Source organism: Silurus meridionalis, chromosome 10, assembly GCF_014805685.1.
Source record: "Silurus meridionalis isolate SWU-2019-XX chromosome 10, ASM1480568v1, whole genome shotgun sequence".
NCBI classification, from domain to species: Eukaryota; Metazoa; Chordata; class Actinopteri; order Siluriformes; family Siluridae; genus Silurus; species Silurus meridionalis.
Genome location: NC_060893.1, coordinates 15,700,504 through 15,714,141, shown reverse-complemented (window position 1 = coordinate 15,714,141; position 13,638 = coordinate 15,700,504).

Here is a 13,638-nt window from a genome sequence, read left to right as displayed (position 1 = left end):
TGCAGAAATACATGGAATCGAGAGATTGAAATGTACTGGAAAAAATATATGATGCCAGGACTATAGTGAACAACCAGTATTAGCCAACCTTTCATAAGCCATGAAATCTGCTCTGAGAAACTGGCATACATATACTGTATCCAGATAAAGCAACACTTTTTTCTTTATGATATAGTGCTCTTATATTATGCTCCCATTAAGGAGGCACACAGAATATGTTGTAAAGATTGCTGCCACATTAGTCACATACCTGCAGCATTTGGCAGAAAGAATTTTTCTTATCAAATTAATTAATTGTAAAAAAATAGACCTATTTAATCTGACTAACTCCTTTCTGCAAGTGCTTAGAGCATTGGCTTTTATCCAAATTCTGACATTTGCCTGTATTATTTTGCATTTGCATGCTGCATGGGCACATTACCACCATCCTCATTTGGAAGGTCAATATGGCTTTTTCCTTTTTATTATTTTTTTATTTTTCATCTTCTCACAATCCTTCAAAGTCTATGGCGGTTCAACAACCACCTATCACCCTTTTTTATTATAGTTCTATTAGTGCACTTTGGTTGCTTACTAGTTTTAGCTTTCTTTTAGGATTCTACTTAGAATGTTTTCTGCAGCATAAACATTGAAGGGTTCCTCAGCTAGACAAACTAAAGAACCTTTTAGGGCTATAAATGGAGGGTGCATTCTGACCAGCTCCCATTCCTAAACCCAGCCCTGCCTCAGCTGCAGCATGACAGTCAGACAGACAAGACAGCAAGACATATTAATGTTTTAGATTAAACACATGCCTAACACATGCACTATTTTTTATTCAGATAACTCAGAGAAGGTTACAGTGTAGAATATATTTTGGGTATAACTCCAATGTAATGATAAAAGGGCCCCAAGGTAGATATACAACTAAAGGGTTAATTTAAAAAAATGCACGAGATGCAAGCCCACTGACTATTGTTTCTGAAGGATACTCTTACCAGTGCAAGATTGAACAACATCTGAAAGAGTTTTGGCATTACAAACACATTGAGTGTTTATGTTCTATGTATTTTTTGTACAATTAAAAAGCTAGAACTGTTAAACATCCTGACATTCTGACTCAATAAAGTCTGTACCAGAGATAGATTTCTTTGTGACACTGAAACGCTGAAATTTGGTTTGGTTAGTTTTACACTGAACAGATTTTCAAGTCTGGGTGTTCTTTTTTAGACAGGAATTTGTCAGTACATTTTCATAACAAAAATATACTACAGTCCCACTGAAACTATTGGAATGGGAAAAAATTAACTTTACTGCAGCATTAGGAGAGTTTACTCAATTTTACATTATTTTGCTGTTAACTATGTATCACCATAAAAAATAAGATGGCAAGACACTATAAATGAGGCGTATAATATAAAATAGATAGATAGATAGATAGATAGATAGATAGATAGATAGATAGATAGATAGATAGATAGATAGATAGATAGATAGATAGATAGATAGATAGATAGATAGAGTAAAAATAAAAAGATCAAATTTGAAACATAGTTATTTCAGTTTTTCATTTTCAAAACAAAATGCACAAAAACCCATGCGTACTTAGCCTAATTCTCTCACCTGTTTCTGTTTTGTCTTTAATATCACAAATATGACAAAATTACAGCATGACCTCATGATTATACAACGTTAAAAAAACACAGCTTTCTAACTGGCAGTTACTAAGTGGCAACACTGCATAAATCTCCTTAAAGATCATTTTTAATGGATTTTGGTTGAAGTAATGTTTTTGTAAATCTGAAACTGCCCAAAGATTCAGTTAGAGGCATCCCGATGACTAAATACAAAGATTCAAAATTCAAAAGTACAACAAAAGCGCAATGTAACCCAAGCAATTATTGCACATATAAGATGAATACACGAGCTGTGGGCAAATATTCTTCTGGACTATTTACAAAAAAGGTCTATGATCTATTACATTGTGTAGGTAATACCAACAAAGTGTATGTAAGAGCACTTGTTTCTATTTTGAAATAGTCAAAACTAAAAACTATGAATAATTATTCCATTCAATCTGAATAAAAAAATGTTGCATCTAATAAGATTATTCTTTACTGTTTATTCTTCAAATAAGTATTTAAAGAAAACTCTTAGATATAAACTTTAATCTTCCGGTATAGTATTTGGAAGAGGCAGTTTAAGCAAGAACTTTAGCTAGTTCTTGTTTGTATTGCATAATAAATGTATTGGCCAGTAAGAGCCACCATGCGTGGGGTGTGATAATTGCTTGGGTGATAGTGGGAGGCACAGATATGTTGCTGAATCTTTTATAGAACTCAACTCTGAAGCCATCTGGACCCAAACTTTTACCACTTTTCATGAATTTATGATTTTATTGCATTTTCGATCAGTAGTTAAATTGGGTCATTTGGTCTCACTGGAATTTAAAATGGTGAAATGTCTATTTTATTGTCTTGAATTATTCATAGAATTCTTATCTCTTATTAGCAGAAACTGGCAAACAAGATTAGGAACTAACTTGTTCAGTTTACTCTGTTCTGGAAAAGTGAACTGAGAAGCAACTCAACAACTTCATTAAAAAGTGACAGAGCATTTTTATAAATAAGCTCAGGAAATAAAGTTTTTGGTTCTTTGTATCATCTGTGAACAATTCTTGAATTTTTGTATGGATCTAGAGAGGATGATGTTAGGCCATATTAGTTTATTATCATACATTATTTGCCTTATATGAAGCAAAGCATAGTTTAATTTGGTAGCAGAAAAGCCATGACCAACTGAGTTTGAAATGTCCATTAAGCTACATACAGTGACTTAACGTTCAAGACCCCAATGATTAAGATTAAGGTGCTTACTTATATTCAGGTTATATTACAACCCCAAATCAGAAAATGTTGGGACAGTATGGAAAATGCAAAAAAAAAGAAAGTAGTGATTTCTAAATTTACTTTGAATTGTATTTCATTGCAGACAATATGAACACAAAATATTTCATGTTTTGTTTGGTCAACTTCATGTCATTTGTAATTATACATCCTTTCCTGTCATTCAGACCTGCAACACATTCCAAAAAAGTTGGGACAGGAGCAATTTAGGGCTAGTAATGAGGTAAATCGGTTAAATAATGATGTGATTTGAAACAGGTGATGTCAACAGGTGATTGTTATTATGATTTGGTAAAAAAAACAGCATCCAAGAAAGGTCTAGTCCTTTAGGAGCAAAGATGGGCTGAGGATCGCCAGTTTGCCAACAAATACAAGAGAAAATTATTGAAATGTTTAAAAAAAAAATTCAGACTTTTTTGTACTTTTTCACAACAAATTATTTTTTTTTGTATACTGTCCTATAGCTCTCTCCAAAAAATTGCTTATGTCAGTTTAACTGTATGACTAATTATATTTCATTAATTTATTAAAATGTTGTATAGGGTTCGCAAAGATCAAAGGACTTTGCTTAAATGCATTTAATTCAGTTTTGGGGCTTAAATGTTTTTTTAAGCTAATAAGCACATCCATATGCATCACATCCTTACAATAATTTTAATATTACTGAATTTATTTGCATGTCTGTATAAGTGCATATAAACCTGCATTATTTACCTCACTTTTCTTCTGGCTAGAGATGGGCATGAAATCTCTAAAACACTTCCTTCTATTAGGTCTGTCTACTGGCACAACACTAGAGGCTGACTAACACTTACACTCCCCAATTAAACCAAAGCCAGTAGCTTTCTTCACGGAGTGGCCTCGCAGCTCAGCATGGCATTGGCATCTGATTGAGACTTGAAGAGTGAAAGGAATGGCCCTCAAGCAATGCCATTTATCTACACACACACACACACACACACACACACACACACACACACACACACACACACACACCACACACACTTTCTCCCCAACTGCTTACTGATTATTCTTTAAATACCTTTTAGGTTTTGCATTGAACTTGTTAATATGACATGGTTAAAATTTATAGTACAAGCAGCTTCACTAATATCTTAATTCATAGCAAAGTCAATTCTGCAATACTTCACCAAGGTGTAAAATAATATCGTTAAATAAAATCTAATTAAACCTTAACTAAATTCACTAGAAATCCAAAGCTGGAAACAGGAGCGGGCTTAAGATGAATATGTATACTATCAAATTGACTCAAAGAGCCACCAGTCACGCCTCTCTCCAACGCTCAACACTCCCGCTCAGCCTCTCCCTCCTACTAATCACCTACACCTGTCCTCCATTTACCCGCCCCCTTTATAAGATCCCTCCTCCCCTTCACTCACCGTCCGATCTACAGCTTACGACCATAGATCATCTGGATTACCTACCGCTCATATGACAATGTATATAATGTATATATAATGTATATAATGTTTTAAATCATCACTTTTGTGTCTACTATAACATATTATGATTGACATCAAATCACCAAATTATAGCAGCTCAGCTCACATAAAACAAAAGTCTATTTTAACCACAGGGAGTAACACAGTTGTTAATTAATGACCTTTCAATTCTAGTCTCAGTCCTGCTACAGAAGTTCCGCTAATAAATCAAGTGATTTGACTTGTTACAATCACATTTACTATCCCATGCATAATTGCCTACAGTTATTATTTTAGTGCGTTATTTTAAGTCCCAAGTAAAACTATTTGGCTCCAAGTGGACAAGGTGAAGTATATCTAAAAAATATGTTTATATATTTAGTTGGTAATCAATGCACACTCAGTAGACAATAATAAAACTCAGTATCAATTTGGCCCTTTTACATTTACTTTATTTGAACACTCTATGTTTTTTTTGGCTCATAATTTTAAGTAACCTAATGCAAATTCAAATCAGAATAATTTATAGATGAATGTCATACCAGATAAATTATATCTTGCTGAAAATCACATAGATGGTTTGGAGATGATTTGTAGTGTGCATACTCTTGACTATATAATTAAAGTAATTATTATTCAATACTAATGCCTCTAGAAAAGGACTACTGCAAGGTCCAAAGATGCTGCTGATGAGTTAGAAGATAGATGAAAGCAGTAGAAAGCCTTAGAGATTCACTGTGTGACAACATTTTCCTCATGGCTGCCTCTGCACTACTAGTCTTTATTTTATATTGTGCCCCATGTGGCATGAGAAGTGAGAGCGCTAGAGAAGATGATTAATATTATGGCCTGGTTATAATAATATTTTAGATGATTTTTAGAAATCAGTGGCAAGAGACTCCAGTGTTCAGACTAAGCATTAAAGGACAAATGTATAATTAACAATATTGTTTAGTACATGTCTGCATATGATACTCCAACTGTATACTCTAAGAAACAGAAATCCATGATCTGGTGTTCTACTTTCACAACAAGAGATTTTCCTTGACACTTTCCTTTGCACTTATACAGAAGCATATGCACGTTGTTTTCATTGTATTTATCTACAAGATTCAAACCAATGGTAAACCACACTTTAAACCAAATATATAAACAATTCTTTAGATTTTTCACAACGTAAAGAATACAAAGAACTGATTCTGATCCAAAGCACACAACCTTACCTGCAAAACTTGGTAACATGTACAATATGTATAATATTGAACTGACTCACTTCTCACTCACTTCCTGTTCCTCACATGTATGTGAATGCTGTTATTGCCTGTGTGTTTCATTTAAGGATTTATATTCTTTTCCTTGATTTTTACTTTTCTCTTATATACATTTGTTCATTCATTCTATCAGTTCTCAAGAATCCAATCAATGTAGCAATCCAAACTTCATAAACATCTTTGTGAAAGGCTAAAAGTTTCTTTCTAAAAAAAAAAAAAATCTCTTTTAGAAACGTTGCTAAATAGCCTGTTCTCGTCATAAGAAAAAGCCCCATCTATTTTTTTTTCCTTAGTGATTTGACAGGCAGACACTAAGATTGCTGATTATGGAGGTGTTTCAATCCTGACTGAAGGCTTTATTCTTGAGGTCAGACTCTTTATGTTGCAAAGAAAACCATTTCTTATCCCCTTCAAAGCAAATTATGCTATTTTGTCAAGGGGGCACAAGTAGCTAAAATAGCCTTCAAATAGGCAAATCACATTATTTTTTAGTAATATCTTTAAGATGCAAACATGCTTGTTTTTTATTGAATGCAGAATATTGTCATAGATCATTTCAGTATTAAATGGGTAGAACAATTTTACAATTTAGTAACATTAAATCATTTTTCTATAAATTCTTTGTTCACACTTAATATGCTCCTCCAAACTGTATGAAAATATATTCATACAGTATATATATATATATATATATATATATATATATATATATATATATATATATATATATATATATATATATATATACACACATAAACTTGATAAAATCTGCAGCACTTCAGTGCAGCACTTTAGTGTGTTCTGAAAACTATCAAAGTAGCCAAGGTCTACCGAGTGTTCTTTTCTAATTGCAGTCCTCTTTAAAATTTCAGTGTTAGAGGTAATAATTACTGCTGTGGAGCTTGTGTTTTTTCTCAGTGATCATTATTACCTGCAACTGCAAGTATGAAAGGTGCATTTGGTACATGAGTAATTATATCTAACGTACGGAGGGCTCTCTTAAAATAGCCTGATGTGTTTTGTTGGGAGGTGGGCTTAAACCCATACAATCCATGGCCGATGAATTTAATAAGCGGTTGTGTCTGTATCCTGAAAGAACCACAGGAAACATCATGTGGGGAAAGTTTATTTGAGGTCAGAGATGCAGCAGGTTTCAAAACTGTAGGTGTTATACTGAATGTTCAACCACTGTGTCTAACTTTTTCCTATTCTTTATATATCTCTATATATATAAAGTCCTGTCCTGTTATAAGCACTAAAACAGAGATGGAGCAAACTGGTTCTTTGTCACCATCTTAACGCAGATAAAAATCTTATCTAATTGGGGAAGCCATTGACCCCTATTTCCACTCCACATGCTCAACCTGAATGCTGAGTCTAACAGGGGTGTTTTTGCTTATTACAGGAGCTTGCTTTCCTGGAAAGAGTTGTCTAGACATCTTGGCCCTGGGGAGGTTGCATCTGTACCCTAGTTTGACTTTGTTTGTGTTTTCATCTCCCGTGGTATACTGTATAATAAAATCTTTCTTGAGCTGAGTAGTATAGAACTATTCAAACGATCCACAAGTCAGCATTTGGGAGAGTGAAGTTATTAAAAATAGATGAGATGATTAATATGTGTGCTCATTATTTTACATGCAATGGCTTCATTAATTAACCCTACACCCCCTTGGCTGTATGTGAGTGGGTGGGTTACAGATGGCACTAAAACCCTCTTAATCCAACTCTCAGTTTGGAGCTTCATGGCAGTGGGACTTACTCAGATTTCACTTCCACTTCGATTTCCACTTCAAGCTGCAAGTTTGCATGAAAAAAGTAGGCATGATAATATGTCTGATATTGTAGTGACACAAATGCAAATTCACTCCCTTTCTTTGTCCAAGTTGCGGGCGATGTGTGAAATTTAAATACACTTTATGTTTTAGCTGCAGCTGTAGTGAGTATTTTTAGATAGAGTGGGAATTGTGGCTAAAGGTCCAGATGGCTGGCTTTCATTTTTCTACACAGAGTTGAGAGTTTAGCTGCATGTTAGCTTAGGGATATTTATTACTTTGGGGGACCAACTGCATCTACTCACATTCATGTTACAACTGCAACAACTGAATAACAAAACTGATTTCAGATCAACCAGAACAATGTTCAGCATATACATTTATATTTACAGCATATAAACACAGGCAAATTAAAACCCAGTCTAAGTAACATGGAGTTTTGTCTTAATGTGCTGTGTATACTAATATCTTTTCAAATTAAACCAGATTGCCTATTATACACTTGCTACTGTTGCATTTTTATGCAGTTTTGATTTATAAGTGCTGCACCTGACTTCATATATTTCCATATAGTAAATATGTTACCGGCATGAATAAACCAAGAGGATGATAAATTGGTTTTAAAACTGCTTTAGAAAAAGGATGCCCTAGAAAAACAAGCCAAGTTTGTCTATTTCCAGATCCAGCTGAAATATATATTAATATAAATTTTTACAGAGATTTTGATCATCACTTCAGACCAAAGTTTAGTTTTTCTTCCAATATGCATTTCCTGAATTATACATTCTGTGTGGTCCATCTTAAAGGAAGTTGGCTTTTTCATTAGCAGCTCAAATAAATGATGGCTGGGAATTAACTGATAATATTTCACACTGCTTCTACTGTGATGAAAATGCAAAAGATGATCAATTTCTCCAGGAGGTAAAAAAAAAAAAAAGCTACCTCTGATCAATAACCTGTAAGCACAGTCTTGAGAACATCCTACTCCTTCTCATCACAATAATAATCATTATCATCATCTGGTATGGCAGCTGCATCAGTAGCCTTCCACAGAGTAGTAAAATTGGCCAAGTGCATCATTTTGTCACAACTCTTACTAGACTCCAATATCGAAATCTTGTGAGAGGCACATGTGCAATATCATCAAAAACCCCATAAACACCAGCAGCGGCCTCTTCGCTGCTGCCATTTGGCCACCGAGCAATCATATTCTCAATCTTTCTCTCTCCTAAATCCATAATGAACTGTCTCATCCTTTGCAGACTTTCACTTTACAACACACTGTCTTCATTTTTTTTACTCGAACTACAAGCTATTTGCAAAGACTAATGTGTATCATATTTTAACATTTAATCCCAAATACAATACAAATAACTTATTTTAAAAAAAGTTATATTTTTTGCCATTTCTGTGAGTCTCACCATAACGTTGGGGCCGAAATTCTGCACATATTTTTTTTTACGAAACTATACAAGACTTGCAAGTCGCAGATATATCTGAAAGCCATGGTATCTGCTTTTAGTGTTTCTCTTAACTAGCACTGATGGATCTGATCTGTCATCCTCTCAACCTCCCAGATGAGAGGCTCAAATTAGACCCACATTTATTCTGCTCTTTAGAGAAAGAGAATGCGACACATGCATTTATTTATGACTGTTCAGTCCAGTTTTTGAAGTGTTCATAACCATGGATTTTGCTAAAAAGTCATGTTTGAGGACCAGGGCATAAATCAAGTGTGGACTGTAGGCAATATCATGTGGTTGTTCACGACAGAAAGACAGACAGACAGACAGACAGACAGACAGACAGACAGACAGACAGACAGACAGACTTTTTTGTGTGTGTTTCAGATCAGTATAGAAGCTAATGGTTTTTTTAATGTTTTTTTTTTTAATGTGCACATTAACTGGTGGTGTCCATGCTATGATGCCATGGCCTCTGGCAGTCCTGGTCCCTAAGGCTGCTCTCTCAGGTCCAGTTGTAATGATTTACAGCTTCTCTTGAAGGCATCATAACTCTAAAACCTTATTTTCTGTACTGTAAAATGAAGCATAATATAATTGTATAATTCATAGGAAATTAGGTTATAAGATACAGTGCCCTAGAGCTTTTCTATAAAATTTATATAAAGAGCTAGCTTGTTTACAGTTAAGAGAATTTCACCTCCAGCTGTTTTATTTATTAGACTGCATTGGACTTCACTCCTGGATTGTGAAACAATGTACAGGAGAAATATGAGTTGTGTGTTTAAGGTGTGCTGTAGCTTATAGAGTGGTCAGGATCACAAAAGACAGTTCTACTGAGCAGAATTCAATTACTGACAGTTATTGTTCATAATTTTTCATTAACTATGCAAGGTTTTATAATGAGATTATTACAAAATAATTGTAATAACGTTCATTATATCACCTGGAGTCAAAATTTAGTTACTGTGTTTGGAAAAAGGAATTCATTACTTTACAGAGATATGCCTTTGTGCAGTACATGTTATGATAAGAATTAATCACATTTTTTATGTCATAACAAACCAGTAACTCTATTTCCAAAAAGAAACACCATTGTCAAAAAACTACATTTCCCACACTGCACTCTAATTCACTAAGCTACTGACTGAGCACAGGTGTGCTTAATTAGTCATGCACGTGCGTGTGCACGCGCACACACACACACACACACACACACACAAAGAGATTCTGATTTATCAAACTGAAAAGTATGTAACCTATAATGGAGGAGTCATGAAAAAAAAGCACAATACCTTATTTTCCAAAGTATCTTCATGATTATATTTCAAAGCAAAGTTCATTAGGAGAGACACAATTCATGGGCTAGAGATTTTTTTTGTTGTACTATGGGAGTTAATCCGATGTGGATTCAGTAAAAAAGGAAGAACTGAGCCTTGTTGGAAACATTCCCCAGTAGTGACAACAAGCAGAAACATAATTAGAGACAAAAAGACTAATAATAACGGGCTATGGTACTTGTTAATGGATTCTCATTAGGACTATTTCTGTCCATATCTGCAGCTGAGGAAAAATAATGTTAATGTTGCGTTTAGGCCAATGCTTTTTGGTCAAAAGTCTTGGAAATTTCGACTCCTGCTGAAACTCTGAAATAACAATCTCTTTGATGTGAGGTGCATGGCCTGATGTGAGGTTGTTCATTTGTTTGTTATGAGTCCCTTTTGTTCCAAAGGCTAATGTTAATGCTAAATAGCCCACGGTGCTGTATTTGAAAATGAGCTAGAAAATGTGCTAAAACTGACTCAGAAGAGCAAAAGATTGATGAGCTCAGAGTTTTCATTAGTTATGTGTTGGCAATGATGGACAAAGTATTCCTAAATAGTACTATAACAGATGTGGCTTCTGTTGCAAATAGGTGAATGGATCAGTGGGTTTTTTTGAGAATAGAAAGAATCTTGTGTATTGTTGAGAAAGGAAAACCAATAATCAATGAATATATGATTGTCCTTGTGTTAGGACGACTATAGAAAATGGCATACTGCTGGGCATACAGTATGATGAATACAGGTGAGCTTTACTGATTTGGATTCAGCGCAGGCTCTCCTCAAGCATTTCATGCTGGGCAGTGGAATTAAATGTCTGCTTCCCTGTTGGGAAAACTACACAGAGCTACAGGCTGGTCTTGTCCATGGCTGTGCCTGTAGGGAAGGTTTGCATTGACTGTGGGGTGCCAGTGCACAACTGAAGACTTCTTTGCTTTTAAAATGGGTGTGAGGATTCTACTGCAAACCTTTTGTTGCTTAGCTTGAAATGCAGTATTTGCTTCTCTAAGAAAAAAAGCCTGAGTTACTATTGTGTAAATCTGCATAAAGTACAACAAAAGAGAAATATTAGTGACTTTAATTAAGCCATACATAACAACTGATGTGATCGATTTTGTCAAGAGTAAAATGCAATTTACTACTGGTGTTATAGCAACTACTTATAGCAGCTGGCACAAGAATAATATTTATAAATATGTATGTGGGTCTATGTCATATCAACGTCATTAAGGGTTTGTGTACCACTTATGGCTGTATTACACACTTTTTAAAACAATACACTTAATTTAGGCCACAGAAAAGCATGATTTAAACTTTGACTACTTTGTCTCAAACTGTACTCATACTGCACTGTATGAAGTTGAATGTTATGTGATTTGGGGTTCAGAATGGGAATTGGAACTCCATCAAACACTATATCAGTTATATAAACAAAAACAAAACAAAAAAAAAAAATAAATCCCTTAATCTGTCCTCTTATCACAAAACTATTATTTCTGTTGGTCTCCCATCTGTTTTCACCTATTTGTTCTCCAGCACGGGTTATTTCGCTGATTTAGCTTGGGAATTCGAAGCAGTGAAACATTACTAAGGTGGATTACAGCAGCAACAAAACACAGTTACAAAACCCAAATATAACACAAAGCTGCATGGATTAACTGTTAAAAACTTTTGCTCTTCATTAGGAGGCATGACATACTAGTTGATGTACTCCAACATTACCTGACTGGCTATGGTTGTCTAAATTCATTGCTCTGCCACGAGTCAACTGATGAATATTGATGATTGGTAGATGATCTAAGTTAAACCAGGCTGTTAAAATGACAAATTTTGTTGTACACCCTTATTTTGAAAATATAATATCAACTCTAATTGAAATTCTGTCCATGTTTCAATTATTGTTTGATTATTTTTCTGCTTTGACACACTGACTAAATCTGGCAATTTACTGGTGAGGTGAACCGGTATTTTTTAACAGTGACATGTTAATCATTGAATTACAGTAAGTTTGTCATTGCACAAAAACAAACCGAAAAACATTTTTTTCAAAGAGTATGTTTTGATGAACCCACATTATGCTGCACCTTTACTTTGATTTTCACACCTACTTTGTTTTTGTTTTGGTGTACTGGGACGGCCCAGGACCTTCCTAATTAGCACCACACACAGTGTGGGTTCCCCATTCACGCTGGCTGACATTTTGATTTAGGAGCAGGAAAGGGAAAGCAATCAGCAACCAGCCTGGAGCATCCAGCAGTGATCACCGTCCATTTGTGACATGTTTATGTCGCTTCCCCACACTGCCATCATGATGCAGGAGCCGTTGTTCTGTCAGAAGTGGGCCTCTGCCTTTGCATGCCTCACTGGGTTCTGAAGCGTGCTTAAGGGCACAGCTAAACAGCAGGCCTCCGCTCCCTGTGTGTGCATAGCCTTTAAAAAAAAATGCCTGCAAAACACCGAAATAAACAGGAATCTTAGTCTGTGTTAGCAGAAGTTAGCTTGTGTGAGAGTAAGTAAGATTAAGCAGTGTTATTTAAACATTTACACCAAATCTCCACTGCAACTTAAATAAATTTTTAACTTTGTTAGAGAATAGAATGGATGCCCACTGTAATAGCTCCCCTAGCATGGTTTAACTAATATATTTTTATTCTCCCAACAAGATTGTAAAATTAGCTTGCAACGCTTTTTGTCTCACATGACAATGAAAGCCTTTTAAACTGAATGGAAACAAAAGGTTACACAGTTGTCATCTATACCATTATTGTGATGGTTTCGTAATTTGGATAGAATTGTGCCCACTGGTGAGTTAAGTAATTGTATAAGAATGTAGAATACAGAACATTGAACACAATACAGTGTAACAACAGTTGAACTGATTATGGTTAATAGTTATTTGTTGGTTGATGTTGTAGTTGTGTGCCATGTTGCCATCACAATGGGACATTGCAAGTGCAGTTACAATGCACTTTAATGGCAATTTCCTCTCTAAAACAATGCAGATGTGTTTACCTATGTGAGCTAGTTGATGCTTATGATTCTCATGTGTTTGAGCAGAGTGTACAGATGAAGAGGTGAGGGAGCTGCTTAGGGTAAATGACTAAAGCATTGCTGCATCGCTCTTTTTACGTAGGCTAAATTCCACCTGCTCCACTATCAACATGTGAAATTGCATTATGGGTAATATAGGAACTCTTTAATCAATGTGAAATGATTTTAAACTCGACAAGTGAACTTGTACACAGACCACTTTTATTTCTATGCCCCATCAACAAATATATTGTTTGGGATTGAGAAATGCACAAGCAATGAATAATAAAAGTTTATTATCTTCCATTATTTGTAGAAGGTGACAAGCTTTATGCGACACATAGCTCTGGAGATTACCTTAAAAATAACTTGCATCCCATTAGATACAGTGTCTACTACAAGCCTGAGTGATGAGGCTGACAGCAAGACAGCAGAATGTTTTTTCTGGGCTTT